General features: G+C 41.1%; 2 protein-coding genes across 5 annotated transcripts in view; one reads left to right on the top strand and one right to left on the bottom strand.

Annotated features, from left to right (window-relative positions):
- CRLS1 (cardiolipin synthase 1) overlaps window positions 1-8,709 on the bottom strand; it is a 317,085-nt gene extending 308,376 nt beyond the window's left edge. For all 3 annotated transcript variants that reach the window (XM_044056482.1, XM_044056498.1, XM_044056490.1), the window contains exon 1: window positions 8,585-8,709. The gene's annotated coding sequence lies outside the window, so the exon portion shown is untranslated. The remainder of the gene's footprint in view (window positions 1-8,584) is intronic.
- Window positions 8,666-27,348, top strand: part of LOC122789193 (THAP domain-containing protein 6-like) — a 265,593-nt gene continuing 246,910 nt past the window's right edge. For both annotated transcript variants that reach the window (XM_044056472.1, XM_044056464.1), the window contains exon 1: window positions 8,666-8,733. The gene's annotated coding sequence lies outside the window, so the exon portion shown is untranslated. The remainder of the gene's footprint in view (window positions 8,734-27,348) is intronic.

The following is a 27,348-nucleotide window of genomic DNA, read 5'->3' as shown; positions in this document are numbered from 1 at the left end:
TACATTGCCCACCTGATCATGAAGGGATTCACATCTAGATCAAGGGAGGTCATTGTTCCCCTGTACTCATCACTCATCAGACCAATGATAGAGTACAATGCCCCATTCGGAATGTATCTTACCAGACACCTGCAGCAATTGGAAAGGCCCCAAAAGTTCCTCACCAAAAGGATAAAGGGTCTCAAAAATATGTCTTATGCTGCCCGACTGAAGGAATTCCAGCTCTATTCAGTCGCATACCGTCTGCTCAGAGGTGACCTGTGCCTGACATACAAGGCCATGTCCAACCCGGAATTAATGAACATGCTCCACCTCAAAAAATCCAAATCCATCAGAACTACAAGAGCAAGAGACTTAAACCTTAACACGGTTATAAATAGGAAGTGCTGGAGGGACAGATTCATCACCCAGAGACTCCCTATGCTGTGGAACAAAATCCCGGTACATGTGAGGCAGAGCACCTCGCTGGCTTTGTTCAAGAGAAATCTTGACCAATGCATGGGAGATCGCGGGTTTACCCCAGGGATCACCTCAGTGTCACTGCTGGACAGAGGCACGGCAAAATAATGGGCATAGTATTCTTCAAACTTAAGGGGTGGTGAAAGCCACAAAACTTTGGGCTAGGCTTATAAATGCCCTAGGGCAGATAGCCTAGTATGAACCTATGAACATCTACACACAATACCTTTCCTTATAAGCTGTGCGAAATAAAAGGGCTTTTTTATGACAATGGACACACACTGAATACATAATTTCCCAAATCCCAAACTGGGTCAACTCTTGGGGGCATATTGTCAAATTGGTAGCACCCTGGGGCTAGATGTCTTCGCAAAGGATACAATAATGCATTTTTTGGCATTTAGTTTCAGTCCATGATTTTGGCAACAGTTACTTATTTGGGACAAGCCTTCCTGCAAGATAGCTAAGTCAACTGTGGATTCAATGACTGCTCCTAGATTGCAGTCATAAGCAAACAGTCAGCCTTTTGGTACTGGATTTACTTCAGAGAAGTAAATAACAAATAGGAGAGTTCAGAGCACAGAACCCTGGGTAACTCCTGTTGTGACTGGTCTCTTTGTGGAGGTAACTTCCATATTTTGATTTCTTGTGTCTCGTATCTGTGAGTTAGTTGGCAATCTAACAGGTGACATAAGGTTTTATACATAGTTTATTTAGTTTTTCTACTATGCTCAAGTGGGGGTACTGTGCCAAAAGCTTTGGCCACGTCAATGTATATGGTGCATACTATTTTGCCTTCATCCACTGCTTTGGTGACCTTTTCAAAAAAATTAACCAGGTTGAGAGACAGGGAATCTCCAAACACTGGACCCATGTCCTTATTGACTAGTTCCATAGCTCTGCATACAAGGTTGGTCAGACTTGCTTGGTCTGTAACTGCCTGGTGTGTGGAAGGTCCTTCCTAATGTAGAACAAAAAAAAAAAAAAAAAAAAAACAGTTAAAATTATAAATGCAAGAAAACCAAATACAGCATTCACTGAAAAAACATCAATGAAATTGCTACATCCAGTAATTAGTGTCTTACGTACATAGACCGTCATAAAATCCCAAAATTTGCAGGCAAAAAATGAGAGCAATGTGAAAAAAAGATACCCAGGCAGTTCCAGTACTAGTAGGAGGAACAGGTTTAACAAAAAGGAATTTACAGTCATACTTAGATATGCCACCGATACACTCAAACCCCCATGAATTACGAGTGAGGCAATTCTGGCACATAGCAGGTGCTGATAATAGCACTCTTGACTAACATCCATGACTGAAATAATACTAAATTTCATGAACTCTAATTTTACCCAGGCTTATGAAAGTGGTCCACTCCCCTCATAGTATTAGAAACCCAAAATACTTGGAGAAATTAAACGAGGAGAAAATATTATGCTTATAAAGTAGGCGAAAGTACTGAACAAAGCCAACACGCACGGTAATGGAGAAAGGAGACTATCAGTAGGGATGACTGCAGACACATGGGCATAGAAAACAGACAAGTGGGTCTACAATTTATTGGCAAAAATTAGCAAAGGAAACAAGGTATTGGGAGAAAATAAACACTATATATATAAGAGAGGTAGCAGAAAGAGAAGAAGTGAAGCAAAAGTTTGGAATGCAGGTAAGATCCAAGAACTTAATCCCTGTCCCTCACATACCCAGCAGCCACTCATCAATCACATTTTGATAATGACAGGCAATCTGCGACTGTATCATAGAAACTGCAGAACACACAACTGTCTTGTTATATCCATAATACTGCAACAAAAGCCATTTAGTTATTATCCATTCACCAGATTCATTAGTGACCTGGTGACTGCACGTTTTAGACAAGCTAAACAAAATAAAAAAACTTACCTAGGAGGTGCACTTTATACATAGTTTATTCAATAAAATATACAAACCATTTAAGTGAAGTTTGAAAACAGAAAAGATGAAAGAACAAGGTTATAGTTACACAGAACTAAAGTAAAGAGTATGTTACTTTCTGCACATATCTATAATAAAAGACAAGTGAAGACATTTCAATGCCAGCTACCAAGACTAATGGGTTCAAACGTTTTCAGGAAAAGGATGATAAGGGGAGGGTGGCTTAATGGCTAAGGTGTTTGCCTTACAAGCCCAAGGTGCAGGGCTGGAGTCTCACAAGGGATAATTGGCTAGGCTTAAAATGGCTCGCAAGGGCAGTTAGCTTAGTACTAACCTATGAGATGCGACTCCGTGTATTTGTTCCAGAAAGAAGTAGAAATTCACAATGGCAAGTTTCAGCAGTGAAAAATAGGACATGGCAAGTATCATACAGCAATTTGACTGATGAAATTCTATATTACAGTCGGGATGTCGCACTCCTCTGACATTATGTGTCACTGGCGTGTACTTTTTATCCAATCTTTCGCCTACGGCAATCCTATTACTTCATGTCAGGTTTTACCACCATTAATGTGCAGTGATTATGGGGCTATAAACGTTAAACTACTGCTGCATAGTTCAGACAAAAAATCTAAACCGATGCAGACAGAATTAACAACAGACTATATGGAAACAAGACAATCACTATGTAAAACTAACTGAAGTGAAGCATTCAGTGTGGAAAAACTGCAGAAGGAAAGTGGCATGTCTTGAAAGGGAAAATGTTTGAATGCAAAACACATACATACATATATATATATATATATATATATATATATATATACGGATTCCTATTACAAGAACGAAAGTTCACTACTTCGAACTTGTAATAGGAAGCCTCACTTCTGCGAAAGTTCACTTTAACGAAAGTGAACTTTTGCGTAAGTGCACTTCAACGAAAACACCACAGCGGAGGAGATAAAAAAACAAGCTATGTCCTCCACTATGGTGCAATAGTCACGGACCTTAGGGTTAGGGCATGGGGATAGTTAGTAAAGCTATCCTCTAAGCCTAACCCATGCCCTAACCCTAAGGTTCGTGACTATCGCACCATAGTGGAGGACATTGCTATGTCCTTTACTGAGCTGCAGTCGTCACGGACCTTAGGGTTAGGGCACGGGTCATGGTAAGGGGATAGCCCATAGGGCTATCCCCTTACTATGACCCGCCCTCCCAACCCTAAGGTCCGGTGGTATGCACGGAAGTTCAGTACAACACCCGCTTGTTGTACTGAACTTCGTAGTGCACTTTTGATTAAGTGCACTTTCGCTGCAGTGAGCATTACATGCACTATTTCAAATTAGTGAAAATTCGATCTAGTGTAGGGAACATATATTTACACATACACACACACACATATATATATATATATATATATATATATATATATATATATATATATATATATAATGGTTTACCATCATGACTAAAATGCATCCGTCACAACTCTGAACTTAAATGTTGGAATTTAAAATACTTTTCCTCCCAAATGTCGAACATGGTAAAATTGTTTTTTGACATTTGCAGGAGTTGAGTGCGAAAACCCATTTGCCATCCAGGACGTAGCACTGGAAGAGCATTCTTGACATTGTCGTTATGGGAAAACAAACTTTGACATTTCAAATCTTTGAAACTATCCTTTCGAACAAGTATCACTCGCATGGATGCATTTCAGTCATGTGATGGTAAACCTATCAGGATCTACCACACAAGGTCAGGAGGATATAATATTTCCAGAACAAGATACTTAATTAGGCTGAGAGAAAGAAAATACAAGAATGGAAACAAGATCAAACTACAACTTTGAAAAATGGAACAAACAATTTGGACAGACAAAGACAGACAAATTTAACAGTGTGAGACAAGAACAGCAAACTTCTGAAGAAAGTTAAAGACACTGACCATAATACAAAACCATTTTATCGACACATAATATGTGGTAGGAGTAAGGACGATCTGTAAACTGTACGCAGATACTAAAGTTTATTTTCAAACACAGCAGATTACACATATTTATAAAATCTCATGCAAAACAGTTTGGCTCCAGTAAGCGGGTGATCAGATACTGAAATTAAATTAAATTACACTGAAAAATAACTTTGAAAACTGACAAACAAAGCACAGGGAGGAAGAAGTAGTAATAATGATGTGAGAACACTTACAGTACTACTATTTCAGTTATTCACTAGCTTATTTAAATATGGAAAGATTCCTCGCTTGGAGGCATGTACTTGTTAAACCCACCTTTTAAGGAAAAGAGAAAACCCAGAACAAATTTGCTTTGTTGCTGTGGAAAAAAAGCTATTCTGGGTAAATTATTGTCAGAACTGCAAAGGTTAGGACTTGAATTCATACATCAGTATACGCGTGTTGAAAATAGATCTACAGCCAACTGTACTATGATGTTCTATATCAATATAACATCTATGGTAGCGTTGTCGCCTCACAGTTAGACGTTGTCCGTTCGATTCTCAGTTAGAGCGTCTTCTGTGTGACGACATGCTTGAATGGGCGTTCCTTCATTGAAGGTTGTGCGTTAGGCCTGGCAAGCCAGCACATAAAACTCTACTGCCAATCATTAGCGGACCACAGTTCCACTGTGGCGACCCCTAACCGGGAAAAGCCGAAAGACGCAAAGCAAAATGAAAACAAATGTGCTGCGATATAATTTATATAGACTTAGCCTCAACCTTTGACATGACCATAAACAAAACATTGATCAATTAATTAAAGCAACTAGGTATTGATATAATCTTGATGAGATGAAGAGCTGAATGGCTTACAAACAGAACATGGCAAGTATCATACAAAAACTGGCCAGGTGAAATTCTAGGTTACAATCAGGGTGTCCCACAGGGCTCTGTCCTAGGCCCTCACTTGTGGTACTCTACAGTCTGTATGCAGATGACTTGAAAATTGGTAAACTAAGTATGTTGGTTACAGACAGGGCGTGTCTGCAAAAGAACCTGACTAAATCGACCATTTGGGCTCAGGAGAATAAAATACTAACAAGCACATCAAAAAACTAAGCATATGAGATTTGAGAGACATATATTAAAAGGTGAATATTTAATACAGCACATAGTGACTGAAAGTGTAGGTTCATTTAAGGGGCAGTGTATACAGGATGATCCAGGACAGTTTTTTTCTGATCATTTTGTCAATTGGCTAATCATGGTTACTTCTGTAGGTTCATTTAAGGACCAGTAGTATATAGGATGATCCAGGAGAGTTTTTCCTGATCATTTTGTCAATTGGCTAATCATGGTTATAAAACTATGAGCTGTGCAAAGAGATTTATAAAGTCTAGGAAAACAGAAATTTCCTAGAAGTCCAATGATTAAAACATTGTTTTGTAAGCTACATTAGACCCAAACTAGAGTATGGAATAATATGAAAACCTTATAAGAAAACAAGTATTAGTATATTGGACAGAGTACAGCGGAACTATACCATGGGTATCAATGGGTGTGAAAATTTAAATTACTATGAAGATCTGAATTTGGACAATAGTGCTTTATACATATATTTAAGTGGAAACATTCTTCAGGTCTAAAAGGCACTTAGAGACCACTACCTCTGAGAATGTTTGAGGTTATCAAACAGTAGTGGAGAATCATCAGGCAACCTAAGAGATTATACAGAAATGAGAGCTGTACTAATTGGTTCACTAAGAAAGTAACTGATGCAAGGAGCAGACTTCCAAATTATATTAAAGCAAACACCAGTTTAGCTAGTTTTAACAATAACTTGGGGCACATTATTGGAATGACTATTTTGGTATATTGGCAACTAGAAGGGCATCACATCCTGAGCCTGAAATATTTGTACATGTGTAATCCTTCATCCTCTACTTATCCACTTCCTCATCCCTTCCACACATATCCAAAGATAGCAGAAAGGGAAACAAATACCAGGGATCTAAGGGTTGGACAATTTTGTTATACACTTCAAGTAACTATACTGCACCTTTCTTCACTACACTTGAGTCAAGGGCATGCAAGGGTTTCAACAAACTTGCGCTGCTAAGCTGGAATTAAGGGTACTGTGGCTTTACTGAGCTGGTACTTTTGTGTCAAGAACAGAGTCACCCCCCCAGGGATAGGCAAGTCAGCTTCAGCTACTCATTCCCATAACTCTACACAGCATCTGGAGAGTAGTAAGGAACATAAGTTGTCACCCCTATTTTTGCCAGTACAGCCTAATAACAGTCTACAAACCAATGTTAAGCAGAGTGTATAACAAAGCAGCATCTTCCTTTGCTATGGACCCTATTACAGCTCAAGAATTAGTTAAATGATGAAAGCTTTGTTACACTAAGTGGTGGTGCAACTATGTTACCCAGTTTCACAATACTATTCTCAAAGACACTTTACTGAAGACCACATCATTGCTTCCTCATCTTCCCAACTTAAGCAATGCATCTACAATAACATCCTCTCTCTCACCTGTTAAAATCGCACCTCTCAACAACTGCCTTGTAGTTGTAGAGCTACTGGCTTCCTCTATACAGTCCGGTCTAAAATTGAACTAAACCTACCTAAACATTAATTAACTCTAACTATATGGGATTTAGTAGTATTAAAAAAAAAATGTTTTATTTTGAAAAATTTACCCACCTTTTCAGCCTCCGGTACATAGCTCTCAACAAATCAGGTTCAAATCCAGAAATAATCAGAGACACTTTAAAAATAACAATTAACATGAAACAACAAAATGCGAATTATACACATTTTATGAAATATATAACTTTTAATTATATTTAAGGAGTGTAATTCAACATCTTTTCCCGAAAAGTCTCCAGTTTTACAATAGATTAAAGGTTGCTGAAGTAACTTGTTGCAGTTTCCAAATCTCCCCTAACTCCAGCATAATCCACAACTCACAAACATTACCCCAACCCAACTTCTAGGTTTATTTTCCTATGTTGCTCTCTTAATAAAATAAACAGAAGTGGAATAGGGTTATGGCACATAACTTTCATGCACAATGCAGTTTCTACAAATAAAACACAACATGCATAGCTCTGATAGTTGCAGGTCCCCCCCCCCCCGAATAAAATTTATTTGCAAGCAACTAGTAATGAGCATAACATTTTTGTTCACATAATGCTTTCTTTTTTTCTTGGATCATTTGCTTCTGTACATTTATGCAAAACCAAGACCCTGAACCTCTACGCAGGAAACACTTCTGTAAAGCAGTTGTCTGAATCCAGAGTACCAACACGTTTAAGAAAGAAAAAGATTACCTACAAAATGTTACGGTGGATATTTACGTACCAGTTCTACGTAACTGCTCTGAGAATTCTGGCTACATGAGTCTTCATTTTTGTTCTTGGTCTTTTCCTCACCAGGCTGGCTTTGACGTTTCAACGCAGCTTTCTCGGTACTGTAATATCTACAGATTACCACGTTTAGGGAGGAAGCCACAGGTGAAGTTAGCAAATGCATACCACAAGTCAGAGAACGTGATTTCAGCTGACAAAGTCCCAACATGCTGCATAAGTCCAGATCCGTATGCTTTACCACCACCGATGTCTCCGAGGATCGAACCATACAATCTCCCATCACATATGCAGGTCTCACAAAGTCATAGCCAAACCCTGCTCTACAAGTTGCATGTCTATATCTCAAAAGAGGGAGAGGCAGCATGCCATTATTACAAAACACTCTGAATTTGCTGCTTCTGCACACGTGCAACAGTAAAGGATGACTATAGTCCCCTGCCCTACCGTCCCTTTCCATACAAATGCCATTAACCAGAGGTCCCGAGTGGGCTCCTTCACTCTTAAACTTTTGGTTACTTGCTACAGACTCTGCTTTCATCCAGAAGCAAGGAGTAGGAAATCTCTTGGCAACATTAACCAGCCACCTATTTGTGCAGAGTCTGTGCAAAATCATTATCAAGCCCCTAAAGGAACCTCCTTTGTACTGTCTACTTACATTTTGAAAAAGCTATCACTGTATGACCACATCAAATAAAAAGAACCTATAAATTTTCTCATACTAAAAACTGACACCCTACTCAACCTCTACAGGTGCCCACGCTCCCATATTCTTCAGCAGTAATTACGGCATTATCGCGACTAAACCTGCCGTAAAGTTGTATAACAGTTTAAGCTGTGTGAAGAAGTTAATGTAAACATGTTATACAAGCTTTCACGTAAATTACCTGTACGATATTTTAATGTCAGCAGTGTTTGTCTTCAAATGCAAAACAACACTGTAGCAACTTTGCGTATTTAACAAAAAAGTGGGAAGGTAAAAGTCTTTCTGTGGTAAACTCGGTCGCCATTTTTTGCACGGCAGTGTTGAGCAAGGGTAAGCCTTGAATATAGTGTATATGCATTGTGTATTGATTAAGTAGTATATCTGGCTTTCGACACTTTTGTTTTTAAGTATTGTGGACTTCAGAAATAGATATTAAACCTTATAAAATTTGTAAATTTGTATAATTACTTCCATCTAAATTGTGATGAGAATAGGATAGTCACGTCAACTGCGTGACTTTGAAAAATAAGTGCACTTTTGGATGCGTATCCTTTTTTCATTTTTTGTATTCTGTGTGTAAGGGACATGGCACCTTATATAGACTATAGAGTCTGCAAATCTGTATAAATATTTTGCAGTACTACATAAAGTGAACTTTTTCAGGTTACGCTGTCAGTTTGGTGGGGGTATAGGGTTACTAGCTCCTTCATTTATGCAGGACAGACCTTATTTGATGAAATTGTCTTTAACAAAAAGCAAATGTCCTGAGATTTTAAGACAAAAATAAGTTTTCCCTAATAGTTTCATAAAACAGTCGTTTTATGTAAAAAAAAAAAACACACCACTTTATGAAACAACAGAAACAGTTTACATTCTACAAGGGTAAGATTTTATTTACCAATAATTTAACAGCAATGGCATAACTTAGCAAGAAATACTGGAATTAGGGTTGCCACCTTTTCAAATGGCCAAAGTGGGACATTTTTGGTACAAACATCAGATTTTACAGGCCGACACATACCCACGGTCAGTACAAAGGTTAGAACTTAACTTTTTTGCCTAAATAAAAGCCTATTCTTCTAGCATTTTAGTTGCTTATTCTGTTTCTTATAACATTTAGGTATTTTAGATGCAGAATAATTGTTTTATGCACCTATTACATAAAATATAGGAAATTATTTTGTCCTAAAATCTCAGGACATTTGCCATTTTTACAATTTTTTGTCAGGACACAACTTCCCGAAGAGGGACTGTCCCTCGCAAAGTGGGACAGGTGGTAACCCTAACTGGAATACATGGAATGCATAGACTGCAAATATAAACAATGCGTTTACATGTGCTATCAAATAACAAGCCAAGCCCGATCCCCTTACGATAAAAGAAAATTTCAACATCTTATCTAACCCAAAAACTCTTGCTGTCCATATGAATTTACAGTAATATTTTTAAGTATAGGAGTGTTCGCTCTCTCGCGCGCATCTGTAGTTTGTATATACTAACTCCACGGTTGTGGGAGGGAAGAAAGGGGAATAACCCAGAATGCATCTGTAGTCAACTTGCTGCAACTCAGCTGTAGCATAATTTGATTAACTACTACCAACGATCATAGCTCGCAACCTTCCATCTCCTAAATGAGGAACACTGCCTCTCACAATATGGAACAAATAGGCAACATGTGGACCAGGACCACCTTCTAACAGCTTACTAAAAACTTCACCTAGGAAGGTCACAGGATGGTTAAAATGTGCCTGTATACTTATAAAATGTTCTTTTCATGAATGAATATGATCAGTACTACTTACCATAGATATCAGTTATAAAATTCCTAATACTGAATGTGTGACAGCTTTTCAACTTTGAGGGAAATGGACTTTTTAAGACCCAAAATGAGGAGCATTCCTCATAATGAGGTACACTTGAGAAGTATGCCAAAGACTGCCACAACAAAATGTGTCCTCGATGAAAGAAGCTTGTGACCACACATGACACACAATATGTTACACATGTGTAGTATAAACCTCTCACCCCCTAGAGGGCCCATGTCTGTACCAGAAGAATGCAAAGTTCCTATAATCACGGCTGCACAGGTAAAAAACACACTCTCCAAAGCCAAGAACACAGCATGCATGGGACCTGACAGTATCCCAGGCTGCGTTCTACACGAACTACAGAATGAACTGGCACCCTACCTAAGTACTATGTTCAATCATTGCCTCACCTCAGGCTTTGTACCCACTGAATGGCGCACCTCGACGGTTATCCCACTCCACAAAGGGGGAGCCACGACGGACCCCGGGAACTACCGCCCCATTAGCCTGACGAGTCTGGTCTGCAAGGCCATGGAACGTATCATCGTGGAACTCATAAACAAAAGACATTGGTAATCTCCAAACTCTGGACCCTACCCAGTTTGGATTTGTAAACGGTAGATCATGTCTCCTAAACCTGATTGACTTCTTTGAAGCAGTCACCAAAGCCATAGATGAGGGCAAAATGGTTCACACAGCTTATCTAGATCTCCCCAAGGCTTTCAACACTATCCCCCACTCTGGAATTCTAGATAAGCTCACTAAACTAGGTATAAATCCCTATGTCACAAGATGGGTTGCCAACTGGCTCACTGACAGAACCCACACTGTGAAAGCAGCGGATTCCAAATCCGACATCAGACCAGTGACAAGTGGAGTACCCAGGGTTCAGTCCTGGGTCCTCTCCTGTTTGGTACCTACTTCTCTGAAGTGCAGGCCAACACAGAAGGTCTTTGGCTAACAAAGTTTGCAGATGACTGCAAACTAGAAGCCATAATCGAAACTCCTAACGATGTGAACAAACTACAAAAGGGCCTCACTGGGACAGATACCTGGTGTCAAAGCCATGGCCTGAAGCTCAATGCCAAAAAGTGTATTGTCATCCCCTTTGGTAAAAACTATGTACCCATGAACTACCACATAGCTGGTAGTCTACTTAATGCCGTAAATGTGATAAGAGACCTTGGGACACAGGTGGACAGTAGTCTCTCCTTTGATAATCACATCGCCACAGTGGTCAGGAAATCCTTCTATGTGGCTCATCTCATCACAAAAGGATTCTTATCCAGAAAAAAAGAGGTCATTGTTCCCCTCTAATCATCACTCATTAGACCCATTATAGAGTACAACGCCCTTTTGGTATGTACCTCACAAGACATCTACAACAACTGGAAAGACCACAGAAATACCTCACAAAGAGGATTACTGGCCTCAAACAGATGCCCTATGCAGACCGTCTCAAAAAACTACAGCTTTACTCCATCACATATCGCCTACTCAGGGGCGATCTCTGCCTAACATACAAAGCTATGTCAAACCCAGAGCTGTTGGACATGCTCCACTTAAAGAAATCCCAATCCCTCTGAGCTACATGCTCTAGGGACCTAAACCTTGTCACCACAATAAACAGAACATGCTGGAGGGATAGATTCCTGTCCCAGAGACTTCCCATACTCTGGAACAGACTACCTATCTATGTCAAACAGAGCTCCTCATTAGCACTCTTCAAGAAAAATCTTGATGATTGGATGGGAAATGGGAAATTCACCCCGGGGATCACTTCTGTGGCTCTGCTCGACAGGGGCACATGAAAATAAATTTCTTGGGTGGTGAAAGCCAGGGTACATTTTTTGGCAAGGCTTGTATGGGCCCTAGGGCCGATAGCCTAGTACCTACCTATGAACCTATATAGTTAGGAAGCTATATGCGTCTGTGCAGTTAAATCAATTGTAGAGTTTCTCTTTCTCTGTTTGGCTTCTAGAAGTTCCAGTGCAAAACTGGTATGGCTACAATAGTGTCTCCTATGTCATACACCAGAAAAAACGGAGGGAATTATTTTTAATAAGTATGTAAAGTATGTGTAGCTGTTAGAAGGGCTTTATTGGGAGTATGCAAAAGATTTTGTTTGTGTGGGTAAATTGTTGAACTGCTCCAGTAATCAAGCTCATCTCCATAAATGTCTTAATTTGAGCTTCTTCCCACCACCCAGACAGATTTTGGTTACTCCTGTTTTCTTTTTATTTTCTCCTTTTTTGTTAAAACATATTTCATTTTTCCCCTTAGGTTTAGTTTTAACTTCATGTTTTTGAAGGTTTGCCAGGTGTATTTAGCAAAGTGACAGTTTAGACAATGCAATGTATTTTTTTAACTCAAAATTCAGACCTCACTGAAATTATACCAATGTGTAGTCCTAGAAAACTGTGTACTTTACATCTCTAAAAGGCAGTTCACAGCATTAGTAAAAGTGGCAAAAAAGAGCACCTGTATTCATTGTTCACATCACCAAACTAAGGGCAGCAATTATGGGACCATCTCATGTACTTTCAGTTATGCTCTTACTATTTGTCCAACCTAAAATTGTATTGTTCATACATTCATAGGTAGACTAGGCTATCGGCCCTAGGGCCCATACAAGCCTAGCCAAAAATTGTACCCTGGCTTTCGCCACCCAAGAAAATTATTTTCCTGTGCCCCTGTCGAGCAGAGCCACATAAGTGATCCCCGGGGTGAATTTCCCATTTCCCATCCAATCATCAAGATTTTTCTTGAAGAGTGCTAATGAGGAGCTCTGTTTGACATAGATAGGTAGTCTGTTACAGAGTATGGAAAGTCTCTGGGACAGGAATCTATCCCTCCAGCATGTTCTGTTTATTGTGGTGACAAGGTTTAGGTCCCTAGAGCGTGTAGCTTGGAGGGATTGGGATTTCATTAAGTGGAGCATGTCCAACAGCTCTGGGTTTGACATAGCTTTGTATGTTAGGCAACCTGAGTCGGCGATATGCGATGGAGTAAAGCTGTAGTTTTTTGAGATGGTCTGGATAAGGCATCTGTTTGAGGCCAGTAATCCTCTTTGTGAGGTATTTCTGTGGTCTTTCCAGTTGTTGTAGATGTCTTGTGAAGTACATACCAAAAGGGGAGTTGTACTCTATAATGGGTCTAATGAGTGATGAGTAGAGGGGAACAATGACCTCTTTTTTTCTGGATGAGAATCCTTTTGTGATCAGATGAGCCACTGACCACTGTGGCGATGTGATTATCAAAGGAGAGGCTACTGTCCACCTGTGTCCCAAGGTCTCTTATCACATTTTCGGCATTAAGTAGACTACCAGCTATGTGGTAATTCATGGGTACAGAGTTTTTACCAAAGGGGATGACAATACACTTTTTGGTATTGAGCTTCAGGCCATGGCTTTGACACCAGGTGTCTGTCTCAGTGAGGCCCTTTTGTAGTTTGTCCACATCTTTAGGAGTTTCGATTATGGCTCCTAATTTGCAGTCATCTGCAGACTTTGTTAGCCAAAGACCTTCTGTGTTGGCCTGCACTTCAGAGAAGTAGATACCAAACAGGAGAGGACCCAGGACTGAACCCTGTGGTACTCACTTGTCACTGGTCTGATGTCGGATTCCACTACTTTCACAGTGTGGGTTCTGTCCATGAGCCAGTTGGCAACCCATCTTGTGACATAGGGATTTATACCTAGTTTAGTGAGCTTATCTATAATTCCAGAGTGAGGGATGGTGTTGAAAGCCTTGGCGAGATCCAGATAAGCTGTGTGAACCATTTTACCCTCATCTATGGCTTTGGTGACTGCTTCAAAGAAGTCAATCAGGTTTAGGAGACATGATCTGCCTTTTACAAATCCAAACTGGGTAGGGTCCAGAGTTTGGAGATTACCAATGTCTTTGTTTATGAATTCCACTATGATACGTTCCATGGCCTTGCAGACCAGGCTCGTCAGGCTAATGGGGCAGTAGTTCCCGGGGTCCGTCGTGGCTCCCCCTTTGTGGAGTGGGATAACCGTTGTGATGCACCATTCAGTGGGTACAAAGCCTGAGGTGAGGCTATGATTGAACATGGTACTTAGGTAGGGTGCCAGTTCATTCTGTAGGTCATGTAGACTGCAGCCTGGGATATTGTCAGGTCCCATGGATGCTGTGTTCTTGGCTTTGGAGAGTGTGTTTTTTACCTGTGCAGCCATGATTATAGGAACTTTGCATTCTTCCGGTATAGAGATGGGCCCTCTAGGGGGTGAGAGGGGGGTAAAGTTAGCACTGAACCTAGGGGGTGAGAGGGGGGTAAAGTTAGCACTGAACCTATTTGCTAGGATGTTGGCAATATCAGTTGGTTCTGTATATTTAGTGCTATTGTGCTGTAACTCAGAGCAGATCTAAGTGTTCCCATTTAGATTCTTGACATAGCTATAGAATGCTTTGTGGCTGTCTTTTAGAGTCAGTGGCAATTTTGTTTTCGTAACTAGCTTTGGAGGATTTTATGAGGGATCTCAGCTTCTTACTGAGGTTGACCAGGGAGTTCCTCCAGTCATGGGATTTTACTCTTTTTTGCAACAGTTTCTTTCTTCTGTTGTAGAGTTTGTTTATGGCAGAGGACCAGCAGATTGGCTTCCTTTTTTTGGAGGATAACATCTTGGTTCTATTAGGGATAGCATGATCCATGCATTCGTGTAAGTACTTATAAAGTGCATTTGTGTAGGATTCGGCAGTCATACCTCTATTGTCCGTCTGCATGGGTGTCATGAAGTTTGCCACTTCTGTCTTAGGAAGTGTGAAGTTGGCTTTTGAGAATTTTTTACGATGGTTTTCCTAATTGGGGGTGGGGGCAGGATGTGGATGTCTAGGCTGATTAGCTTGTGGTCGGATCTGACCAACAAGGAATTGACCTCTGGTGTGGAACAATGGTTTCCCATGTTCGTAATGACCAGGTCTAGGATATTGCTTCCCTTGGTGGGGGTGTGAATAAGTTGATCCAAGGCGTTGGAATTTATGAATTCTAGAAAACGTTGAGCAAAATAGTTGGTACATGAGTAGTTTTCCCAGTTAATGGTGGGGTAGTTGAAATCGCCCATTATTAGGGTGTTGGTTTGTAATACTTTCCAGTGTATCAAGAAATGAAGAGTGTGAATCCTGGGGCATGGTGGGGGCTCTGTAGCAAGCTACAATTTGGATTGCGGTCTTGCCCAGAGTTAGTTGCACTTGGATAATCTCGGATGCATTATGCTGTGCAACTAGCCTGGAGGTGTGGATATCCTTAATGAATATGGACACGCCTCCGCCTTTAGTGCTTTGTTCTGGGTTAGGTGGCCGAAAGGTGTGGTATGAATTGTAGCCTGGTAATGCAGGGGTGCTCTCTGGAGCTTTGAACCAGGTCTCTGTCACTGCACAGATGTCAATGTTCTCCATTTTAAGGAGTGCCTCGAGTGAGTGCATTTTAAGGTTTAGACTTCTTGCATTGAGTAGCATTACCCTCATATTTTGCTTGCTTGTACTTGTTACGGTGGTGAATTTGTCATTTGAACCTTGCCTAAAAAAGGCACTATAGGGGTAGCAAGAGCCTTAGCCAGTATCCGGAATCCTAAGGGCGACAGGTGCAGGCCATCTCTGGCAAAGCATCGTGGTCTGTCGATCATGTCGTCCCAGGCAGACAAATACTGGATACCCTTAGAATGACACCAGAAGCTTAGCTAATTGCTGAAGTCAATCATTTTGTCCTTGTACTGTGGTATCATTCCGAGTGATGGCAGGATGCTACTCAGGGTTAGGGTCATACCTGCCTGGGATACAAGATCAGAGAGCTCCTCCATGTCTCTTTTCATGTAGTCCAGGGAGGTACGTCTCAGGTCATTCACACCAACATGGACAATGACAGTGTCATATTTTTACTTATTGTGGAGTGACCTGAGTGCATGCGTTATGTGGCGGATCCTGGCACCTGACAGGCAGCTGACAGTAACTTTCTCCTTGTTTAGTCTAGTGAGTGGAACATCAGTGTGCCTGACTATAGAGTCACCTATGACTAGAGTGTTGGGTACGTTGTTATGCCTTATGGCCTGTGGTTGAGTGGCACACTGAGTTTGTGGGCTATGTGTCATTTGGGTTGTGTTGGGGGGTGGAGTTTGCTTGCGTTTATTGTGCCACATATTTATCATAATCCCACATGTTCATACATTTCCAAGAGAGATTTAATACACATTATTTCACATTATTATTTATTATCAACAAATGTGGAGTGACAACTTGCAGTGAACAAGATTATAAGTTTCTTGCACTGCGTTAATTTTTTTGCAGTGCTAGAAAATGCTGCTAAATGATGTATTTATTTTAGAGATGCACAAGGTCTGCATGTTTATTATGATGCAGGTGGTTTGGGAGCTTGTACAGTGCTGCTGTTGCTTCTTTGCTACACAGATCACTTATTCAAGTTTTTGAACAGTTAATAATATTTGATTTTCTGTCCAAAGTGTAGCACCTGGTTTTGGAGATGAAGATTTCAAGGACTGAAAGAACTTTGAAAAAGAATGGAAAATAGGGGAAATGTAAACTGTAGGTATTTGACTGCATTTGATGCACAAATATAAAAATAGTAAAGATATTATGAAATAGTGGAATTTCTTTTTGTAATTGAGAATGAAGATAGAAAAAACAGCTATCAGTTTATTTTATTTAATTTATATTTTGTTGCTCAAATTAGTCCTGCTAGGCTGGGGACATGTTTTCATGGGGAGAAGACCCAAGGTATCACTTATACTACTAGAGGAAATTGTGCTCAAGGCAGTGGGAAACATCCTAAATTCAGCAGGTGCTGCAGGATTGTTTACAGTCACTAACTCGGGCAGATGAGATTTTGATTTAACGTCTCATTTGAAGAATAACACACTCAGAAATGCAGACCCCCAACACCACCACCACGTTATGCTGCACTGCAGTGTCAGCAATCCCTTTACCTTGAGTGGGAATAGAACCCACAGCTTTTTCCTTATGCTGCACTGCATTTGAGTACTCCCTTTACCTGGTGTGGGAATAGAACCCCATCCTTTTTCACCAAAGGAGAATGTGCCACTAACACTGCAGTATAGTTCAGAATGAGTTGTAATCAGCACTGTAATGAGCAGCATCTTGATTTGCAAAAAATCCACTCAGTGAAAACCTTGCATGCATCTGGGAACCTTTTTTAAACAATTTTAACCTCAAACTTAATGAAATAGTACAAACAATATTCTTGCAGGAAAGCTTACTGAATTTGTGATTTAATATTTATTTTATTTACACTTTGACTAGATTAGTCCCACTAGGCCAGCAGCTTGTTCTCAGTGGAGACCATTGGTGGCATTCACATCGGCTATAGGAAATTTGGCCAGGACACTGGCGAACTTCCCCTACTCACTGTAGCTTGGTTATGAGAGGGAAGTGATGTGGCCACTGGAAGTAAATAGCGGAGAGATAATATCGATACAGTTGTTAAATGAGACGATAGTGACTGAAATTTACCCATAAAGGTTCCATACTCAGCAGTTGCAATATTTAGATGCGCATATGTTAAATTATAACAGCAATACCTTTTAGGCTGAAATCTTTAAAGAAACAGAAACAAATAATGACTTGCCAGATGGAAATACATTACTTTCCATGGATAACTGCTTTAAAAACTGAATCTTTTGTTGGAGTCTTGCAAGAGAGTGATATGATCGTGTGAGAACAAGAAGGATTATCTAGGGGTCAAGGTTTCCCCTTCTTTGCAGAGGGCATATGAAAGTTGATACTGTAACCCACTGAAACTGAACTGGCTGCTTCTTCTGAGTTGTATCAATTTGTTGCCATTTTGTAAAGCACTTGGACTCCCATGGGCAGGTATGTTTTTGGAAAAACGCCATAGCAGCTTTGGGAATTTCTGTTCCTCAAGTTAGACCTTTGGTGCATTTTTCCACAGAGATAGTTTGTGATGTATGTTTGGAAACTGTCAGCTTTATACATATTTTTATATAATTTTGACCTGAAAAAAAATTAACGAACCTTGGTCATTTTTCCGTTTACACCTTGCATCTTAACAAAAGATATAAAATTCAAATATGGAAAAGAAGCATGTTTCTAAACAAAACTGATGTTACTCAGGAACTCAAGATATTATGATGCAATGCACTCTACCTACAAGATTAAAGACCTACTTGAAGTATGGACTGGGGATTAGGAGGGCTTTTGTTGATGTCAAGAGTGCTGAGTAACCAATTAAAGTATATTACTTATCATATATATATTTAAAAGAGTAGCTGTGTACAAGCTGGCCAACCAAATAATTTTTTTACTCTTTGTGAGGTAAGACATTAAAATAAAAGGCAAAAAAAAAAAAAACGGATGTGTGAAGATTGCAGACATATAAGACAAAATAAAGATAATTGCATTAACAGAGTACTAGGTGTGGAGAAGTAGATCATTTTTGGGGATATTGTCCACAAAAAGCACTATACTAGATGAGAAACAAAATGAAATTCTAAATCCAAAACAAAAGGAATTTACTCAGGAAAATTTCCCTTGACCTATGCTGGTGATGTATCCTACTGAGAATTCCTTAATTAAAAATATTTTTTTCTGTATTGCAAAATGATGCGTGGGGGGTGAGACAGTAAGTTCTGGAATTTGATATGTCACAAGTCCAAAAAGAAGATAAACATAAGGAAAATATGTTTTAAAGAGAAAGGATTGCAAATTGCATAATGATTATTACTCACAACATTAATAGTTTGATTTCAGGAGTATGAAGGTGGGGATTGTAAACGTTTCTTTGTCATTTATTCAAGATATAAGAAAAAGTCCCATGTATCAAACAGAAATGTCTTGAAGAGTACTTAGGAGGCTAGGCTTTTGGTCCTTTGATGAAAATTATATAAAGATATTGAGCATAATAGGAAACCCTTGTGTAGGTGCATAAGATGTGGAAGGAGTAAAAACAAACTAATAAAGTTTGTGCAGATTCTAAAATTTATTCTCAGACATAACAGATAATAGATATATTTACAAAATCTTATGCAAAACAGCTTGGCTCCACAAAGCGGCTGATAAGTTGTCCTAGTGACATCCAGGTAACCTCAGATACTGGAATCAAAATAGATTATATTGAAAAAGAACTGTGCAAACTGGATCCAAACAAAGCACAGCGAGGAGACAGAATTAGTAATAATGACCTAAGAACACTTCAGCAACAACTTGGAGTACCATTATATCTATTATTCACTGGGTCATATAAATATGGGGAGATTCCTCAAGATTGGAGATGTGCTTATTAAATCTGTCTTTAAGGGGAAAAGAGAGAAAAACCCAGAGTCGTATAGACCCTTGATTCTACTTTCATGTTGTGGGAAATAATGGAGAAGGTAATCTTGGATAAGTTATTGTCAGAACTGGATAGGTTGGGACTTGAAACCATGCATCAGCATGCATATGTTGAAAATAGATCTATTACTACCTGTAACATGATGTTCTATAACAATATAATATTAGCTATGAATGGAAAATTTTGCTGTGATGTAATTTATATAGATTTAACTTCAGCATTTGACAGTGTCATACACAAAGCACTGATCAATAAATTAGAACAACTAAGTACCAATGTACTCTTGATAAGATGGATAGTTGCATGACTTACAGATAGGACATGGCAAGTATGCTACAGCAGTTGGGCAGGTGAAATTCTTGGTTACAGTCAGGGTATCCCACAGCGCTCTGTCCTAGGCCCTTACTTGTTTAGATTGTATCTTTCAGACCTAACTTGTTTCATGTGAGATGTTCTACGGTCTATATGCAGATGACCAGAAATTGGGTAAACTGATTACACGTGTTACAGATAAGGCATAGGTTCATAGGTTCATAGGTTCATACTAGGCGCATGCCTGCAAAAGAACTGAACTAAATTGACCATTTGGGCACAGGAGAATAATATGATGATAAATGCATCAAAAACTATGCATATGAGATTTGGAAGACAAAAACTGAAAGGTGAATATTTAATACAGCACCCAGTGACTGAAACTGTAGACTCATTTAAGGACCTGGGTATATGAGTAGATCCAGCTTTGAGGTTTTTCTAATCATATAAACCAATTGGTTAATAATAGTTATAGAACTGTAACTTGTATAAAAGATTTATAAAATCTAGGAAATCAGAAATGATGAATGTGATGCCCGTGCATTGGCCTAGTAATCAAGAGCCTCAATCCTCACCACTAGCACCAGTGAGAGGTGTGCACATTGGGAAGGATAACAAGTGCACACACAGTAAAGTACAACTTCCCTTAAGAGCACACAGAGATCATGGTCAGTCTGAGGCTGGTTTCTCCCTTTCTGTCCAGATCCCTAATAAGACTCCCCACTGGCACAGTTATACGGTTCAGATCCCAGCCAAGTAGTCAAGCCAAAATCTCCAGAACCCTCTCTGTCCAACCAGTGCTTTGTGTCCCTGCCCAAGTAGCTGACACACACACACACACACACACACACACACACACACACACACACACACACACACACACACACACACGCACACACACTTTGAGATTTGGTTTATATACAAACACACAGACACCCCTTGGGAAGGCTGGCACAGGTTCTTCAGCTATGCCCCTTTCTGCCCAGGCTATAAGGTAGTAATCCACTGCCACCAACCACTATTTATCAGCTACTAATAAGGCCCTTCCCAAAGGGTGACCAATTTCACTGTGTAATATTACTGTTATCCATATAGTAAGGTGACCCAGGGTTAAAGCTATTGGAGTGGCTTGGACAGTATCACCAAATACATGCAGTGTATGCTAAGAGCTTAAATTATCTCTGCACAAAACCGCCACAGTTGAAATGTTTAAAAATATTTAATAATAAATAATAAAACCACAAGGCAATATTTATTACATCAACACAATGATATTACAGAGTTCAGAAATCACAGGAAAATGCTTTAAAATAAGACTGTAGAATAGTCTGACATAAATATAGAAAATGGCTAGACTAATCTGGCTATTTCTGTCTATCTATCCCAGGCTTACAGAAACTCAAAATTTACATTTCTTAGTAAGCTGCACCCGGCCAGGGAGCCACACCAATAAAAGACATTATACATGTAAAACCTTAGTAATTGTCTCTTAAATCAAGACAATAGAAATAATTTCCTGGCCAGACCTCCAGTCTCTGAGCTTGAGATCAACAGTCATACAATGCTTGACTTTTCAGCTTTCTTCCAGCAGAGTGCACTGTGGTTGCATTTTTGAAGCTCATTACAACATATAGTTTGATCATAATATATAGTTCTTTTTACATTTGTAAACCAAGTCTGTGGATTATATTAATATATACAATGACATAGAAATATTTACAAAATTTTATCTAGCTAGGCTGGCAGCCTTCACATACCCCCCCCCCCCACCGGAGAACTCAAGCTAGCTTTTCAAGTGACCCTTGTGAAACGTTGCTTGAGAGGGTTAGGTCTATCTGAGTATACCTTACCCCATTCTCTGTCTTGAGAGCCCATTTGCATTGACGTTGCTAACCCCACTACGGTGCTGCACTGACATATATGCTTGCAAACCTAGGCTCCATCGTAGCAACTTGGCATTTTGATGCCTGACTTGGTGTAACCATGTTAGGGGATTGTGATCTGTAACTACAGTGAATTTTCTTCCATACAGATAAGGCTGAAGGTTCTGCAGTGCCCACACTATGGCTAGACATTCCTTTTCTGCAGCTACATTGCATTCCTCCCTGGTTTGGAGTCTATGACTGAGATAAACCACTGGGTGCTCTTCTCCCTCCGAAGAAATTTGGCTAAGTATAGCCCGCACCCCATGGTTCGAAGCATCCACTTGCACAACAAATTCTTTCCTGTAATCTGGACTGGCTAACATGGGTTCTCTCAAAGCTTCTTTAAGCTTCTGGAATGCCTACTCACATGCTGTAGTCCATGCTACCTTATCTGGCCTGTTTTTCCTTGTCAGGTCTGTGAGGGGAGCAGCTATGGTACTATAACTGGAGACGAGATTTCTGTAGTACCCTGCTGTCCCTAAGAAAGCCCTCACCTGCTTTTTGGTAACAGATGCAGGCCATGCCTGAATGGCTTCCACTTTGGCAGGTTCTGGCCCAATCTTACTACTCCCCACTCTATGTCCCAGGTAGGAGACCTCTGCCATACTCACCTGACATTTGCTCTGCTTAATGGTCAACCCTGCCTTCTGTAGTTTGCCCAGCAACTCCCTGACATGTTGAAGGTGCTCTTGCCAGGAATGGCTGTAGAAGGCAATATCATCTAGGTAAACAAGGGCAAACCCACCTGCACCTGCTAGGATATGATCTACCAGCCTCTGGAAAGTCGCTGGGGCATTTTTCATCCCAAATGGCATCTTTGTGAACTCATACAAGCTAAAAGGAGTCACAAAGGCTGACCTGTCTCTCTAGCACTGGGAGTCAAGGGCACCTGCCAGTAACTCTTGGTAAGATCAATGGTGGTAAGATACTTAGCCCCACCCAGCTGCTCTAGGGCCTCATCTGTCATAGGCATGGGATAAGCATCTGACTGTGTGACTATTTCATTTTCTGTAGTCCACACAGAACCTGGTGTTGCCATCCTTCTTTGGCACCAGCACCACTGGGGAGGCCCAGGGACTGTTGGACTCTTGAATTACCCCTAGTTCCAACATTTCCTGTATCCCCTCCCTTAGAGTCTGTTTGACTCTCTCAGGCACCCTATAAGGGTCCTGCCTAATAGCCCTTTGGGGTTCTGTATCCACCTGGTGCTGCACCAGGTGGGTGCACCCTGGTTTCCCACTGAACATGTCCCCAAACTCCTTGTAACACTGCTTGGATTTCTTGAACCTGGGTAGGAGATAGCTGCTGGGACATTGCTACCCATTCCACTGAGGTGTCAGTTTGAGCCTCACTGAGGAGATCATTTGCCAGATCTTCCTCAGTCTCCTCCTGCAATCCACTGCAAATACTCAGCACAAGGGCCTCCCTATCATGGTAAGGTTTCATTATGTTAACATGGTACAATTTGTGCCCCTGCCTAGCAGTTCTACCATGTAGTTGACATCACTGACCTTCCTTACCACCTTGTAGGGTCCCTCCCAGGCTGCTTGTAGCTTGCTGTGTCTGATAGGAATGAGAGCCATTACCTGCTGCCCTACAGCACACTCTCTAGCTTGAGCATTCCTGTCATGCCATACCTTTTTCTGTTGTTGGGCTTCTGCCAGGTTCTCCTGGGCCAAGCCCATGAGTTCCCGGAGTCTTGTCCTGATGTTTAGGACATATGCCACAACAGACTCCTTGTGAGATTCACACTCACCCTCCCACTCATCGAGAATTAAATCTAGAGGCTCCTCTCACCCTATGCCCCTACAGCAACTCAGAGGGTGAAAAACATGTGGATTCCTGGGGAACCTCTCTGTACTCAAACAGATGGGGCAAATATCTGTCCCAATCCCTCTTTAACTGGTCTGCAAATGCCCGTAGCATGGACTTGTGTACAGTTTAACCTCTCAACAAGACCATTAGTCTGGGGATTGTAGGGGTGGTCTTCAGGTGCTTCACCCCACAGTACTTCCACAGACAAGCCAGCAGGTCTGACATGAAATTGGCACCTCTGTCAGTCAGTATTTCTTTTGGAAAACCTACCCTGTTGAAAATCTCTAACAAAGCATTTGCCACCTTTTCTTTCTCAATGGAGGACAAAGTCACTGCCTCAGGGTATCTTGTAGCATGATCTACTACCACTAGGATATAGTTTTTCCTGTGGAACTTGGGATACTCAGAGACCCCACAATATCCATAACTACCCTCTAAAATAGCTCCTCAGTCACAGGCAAAGGCATCAAAGGAGCTCTCACCTTGTCTCTTGCCTTGCCTACCTTTTGGCACTGCTCACAGGTCCTGCAGAACCCTCTTACATCTCTGGAAATTCCAGCCCAGTAGAAGTTCTGCATAATACGTCTCTTGTACATTTTATGCCCATATGACCTGCAAGGGTGGGCTATGGCTCGAAGCGCCAGACAGTAGGCTCTAGGCACTACCGACTGCTGCAGTCTCTCACCTTCAAGCCATCCCTCAGGGGTCCACTGTTTACACACAAACCCTTTGTCCCAGTATACAAATTCCCCTTCCCTTAAGAATCAGGTGCCTCACTAGCTACCCACCTCAGGCCCTGCAATATAGAGTCTGAAAGCTGAGCCTGTCTCAACTGTCTCTTTGTAACACCTTCCCAGCTCCCCTTCCACAGGAAGTCTGGCATCCTCTGACAGCACTGCCTCACTGTCAGCCTGGGTACTACTACTCACCTCTGCCCTTGCAGTCACTTTGTCCAAGGGACCATCAATACCCACAAGCAGCTGTGTCTCACCTTCAGTCTCACTGCTACAAGGTAGCTCCCTCCCTGAAGTAACCACTTCACTAGTTCTGGCTGCAAGAGTGCTGTCTGTCTGTGTCTCTCCCAGGCTACTAGACCCACATGCTTGCCTCCAAGCTTGACTGCATGTAACTGCATGAGCACATGGTACTGCATTATCAAAATCATTCCCTCTCAGGACATTTGCAGGGATATCCTCAAACACACCTACTTGATGGCTTCCTTTTCCACCCTCCCAGTCAAGGTGAACCCTAGCCAAAGGTATTTGGAATGGGGTCCCTCCTAAAGCTCTGTCTGGAGTAGACTGCCCAGGCAAGAAGTGCTCCTTTGTAACCATTGCAGGTTTCACAATGGTTATGTCAGAGGCTGTCTCTCTCTTAGCAATGACCTCTTTGCCATTCACTATGATAGGCTATAACCTCTTGTGGTAGTTTGGTACCCTTGTTGCTTCAGGACAACCTACTGTTGGCATTTTGTCCTTCCCACTTACAGTTTCTCTCACCTTTTGTTCCCCACCTTGCCTCTGTGGACATCTATATGCCACATGGACCCACTGGTTGCATTCAAAACATTTAACCCTAGGTCCTGGCCATGTACCTGGACTAGTGGCTTCCCCTGCTACTGTCAGATTCTGTTGGAGCAGTCTGGGCTGCCCACCCTGGGTTCCTTTAGACTCATGAGCAGTACTGGGGGTCCCTTTCCTGTGCAGTGATGCCCTGCTTGCTAGTATAGGTCTCCCTTCTTCCTCAACTCATCTGAACTAGCACATTGTCTATCAGCTAACCAGATACTCATGCCTTCAGGCAAAGTGCTAAGGGCTTGCTCCTTCACCAAAAGATCTGACAGCCCTTCAGAAGTAGTGACTTGACATCCACTCACCCACCTATGAAATTAAGTGCTCTGTTCAGCAACATATTCACACGCACTTAATCTGCCTTGCGTCTATGCTCACGAAACCTTTTTCTATAAGTTTCAGGTGTTAGCTTAAAAAATTCCAACAAACAATTCTTTACAGCATTATACTTAAAACAGTCAATATCAGGTAATTAGGAAAGTACATTTACAGCTTTACCATGGAGTAAGGGGGTCAGGAACCGTACCCAGAGCCTTTTGATCAACATCATACTGTTAATATACCCTCTCAAACATGTGAATGAAACTATCAAAATTATCCCCCTCTGTAAACTGTGGAAGAAATTTACTGACCTTTTGTGCTTCTGGGGTCCAGTTACTCCATCCCCCATTACCTCCATGACTCTGGCGAAGAGTCAGCATTTCCTTTTCATGCTGCCTCTTCCTTCTCCACAGCTTCCATTTCCAAATGCCTGGCCTCCAACTCAAGTCTCTCTAGCTCCAGATGGATTTTTAAGTCTTTTGCAGAAAGGTTGAGCTGTCTGTTCTCTGAGTGTGGTACATCTCCACTGCCAGTCTGATCATCCTCCTGATTGCTGTTTTCTGATGCAGCTTTTTCTGATGCAGCTGTGACCAAAGCTGCATCATGTCTGCCTTAGTCAGGTTTCCATGCACCAATCCTTTAGCCTGGCATATCTCAGCCAACTGGCTCCTTGTCAGCTAGACATACTCCTCTGCTGACATGCTTGCCTGCTCTCTCTGACTAACTAAGCTAAAAAAAAGAAATAAAACAATTGTGATCTGAACTCTGAATATTCACTGTGTGGCTGATTTAGAGTACAAAAACACATTCAGTGTTCACTGTCCACAAGCTACAGGAATTCACTATCCACACCACTAGAAGCCAATTAGTATGTGATGTGGCTAACTCACCACTATAAAACAATTAATATCTGATGTAGATATCCCACCACTGCCAAACAATTAATATGTGACACCCGTGAACTGGCCTAGTAATCAAAGAGCCTCAATCCTCATCACTAGCACCAATGAAGGGTGTGTACATTGGGAAGGATAACAAGTACACACACAGTAAAGTATAATTTCCCTTAAGAGCACACAGAGATCACAGTCATTCTGGGGTGGTTTCTCCCTTTCTCTCCAGATCCCCAATAAGACTCCCCACTGGCACAACTATAGGTTCAGATCCCAGCCGAGTAGTCAAGCCAAAACCTCCAGTACCCTCTCTGTCCAACCAGTGCTTCGTGTCCCTGCCCAAGTAGCTGACACACACAGACACTCCTGGGGAATGCCGGCACAGGTTCTCCAGCTGTGCCCCTTTCTGCCCAGGCCATAAAGTAGTAATCCACTTCCACCAACCACTATTTATCAGCTACTAATAAGGCCCTTCCCCAAGGGTGACCAATTTCACTGTGTAATATTACTGTTATCCAAATAGTAAGTGTGACACAAGGCTTAAGCTATTGGAGTGGCTTGGGGAGTATCACCGAAAACATGCAATGTATGCTGAGAGCTTAAATTATCCCTACACAAAACAACCACAGTTGAAATGTTTAAAAATATTTAATAATAAATAGTAAAACCACAAGGCAATACTTATTACTTCAACACAATGACATTACAGAGTTCAGAAATCCCAGGAAAATGCTTTAAAATAATACTGTAGAATAGTCTGACATAAATATAGAGAACAGCTAGACTAATCTGGCTATTTCTATCTATTGCTAAGAGAAATCACTGTTCTCAGTTCTGCTTACATACAGAGCAAAGCAAGTGCTGGTGAGTGGATGTTCTTCAGACAAAAATCCAAAATGCTTAATTCTCTCTTTCTCTGAGAAAGTCGTAAATTGATAACACAGTACTGCTGAGTCATTT

This window comes from Protopterus annectens, chromosome 1.part2, assembly GCF_019279795.1.
Source record: "Protopterus annectens isolate FY-2018-M chromosome 1.part2, PAN1.0, whole genome shotgun sequence".
Classification (NCBI taxonomy): domain Eukaryota; kingdom Metazoa; phylum Chordata; order Ceratodontiformes; family Protopteridae; genus Protopterus; species Protopterus annectens.
This window is presented reverse-complemented; position numbering and strand designations above follow the sequence as displayed.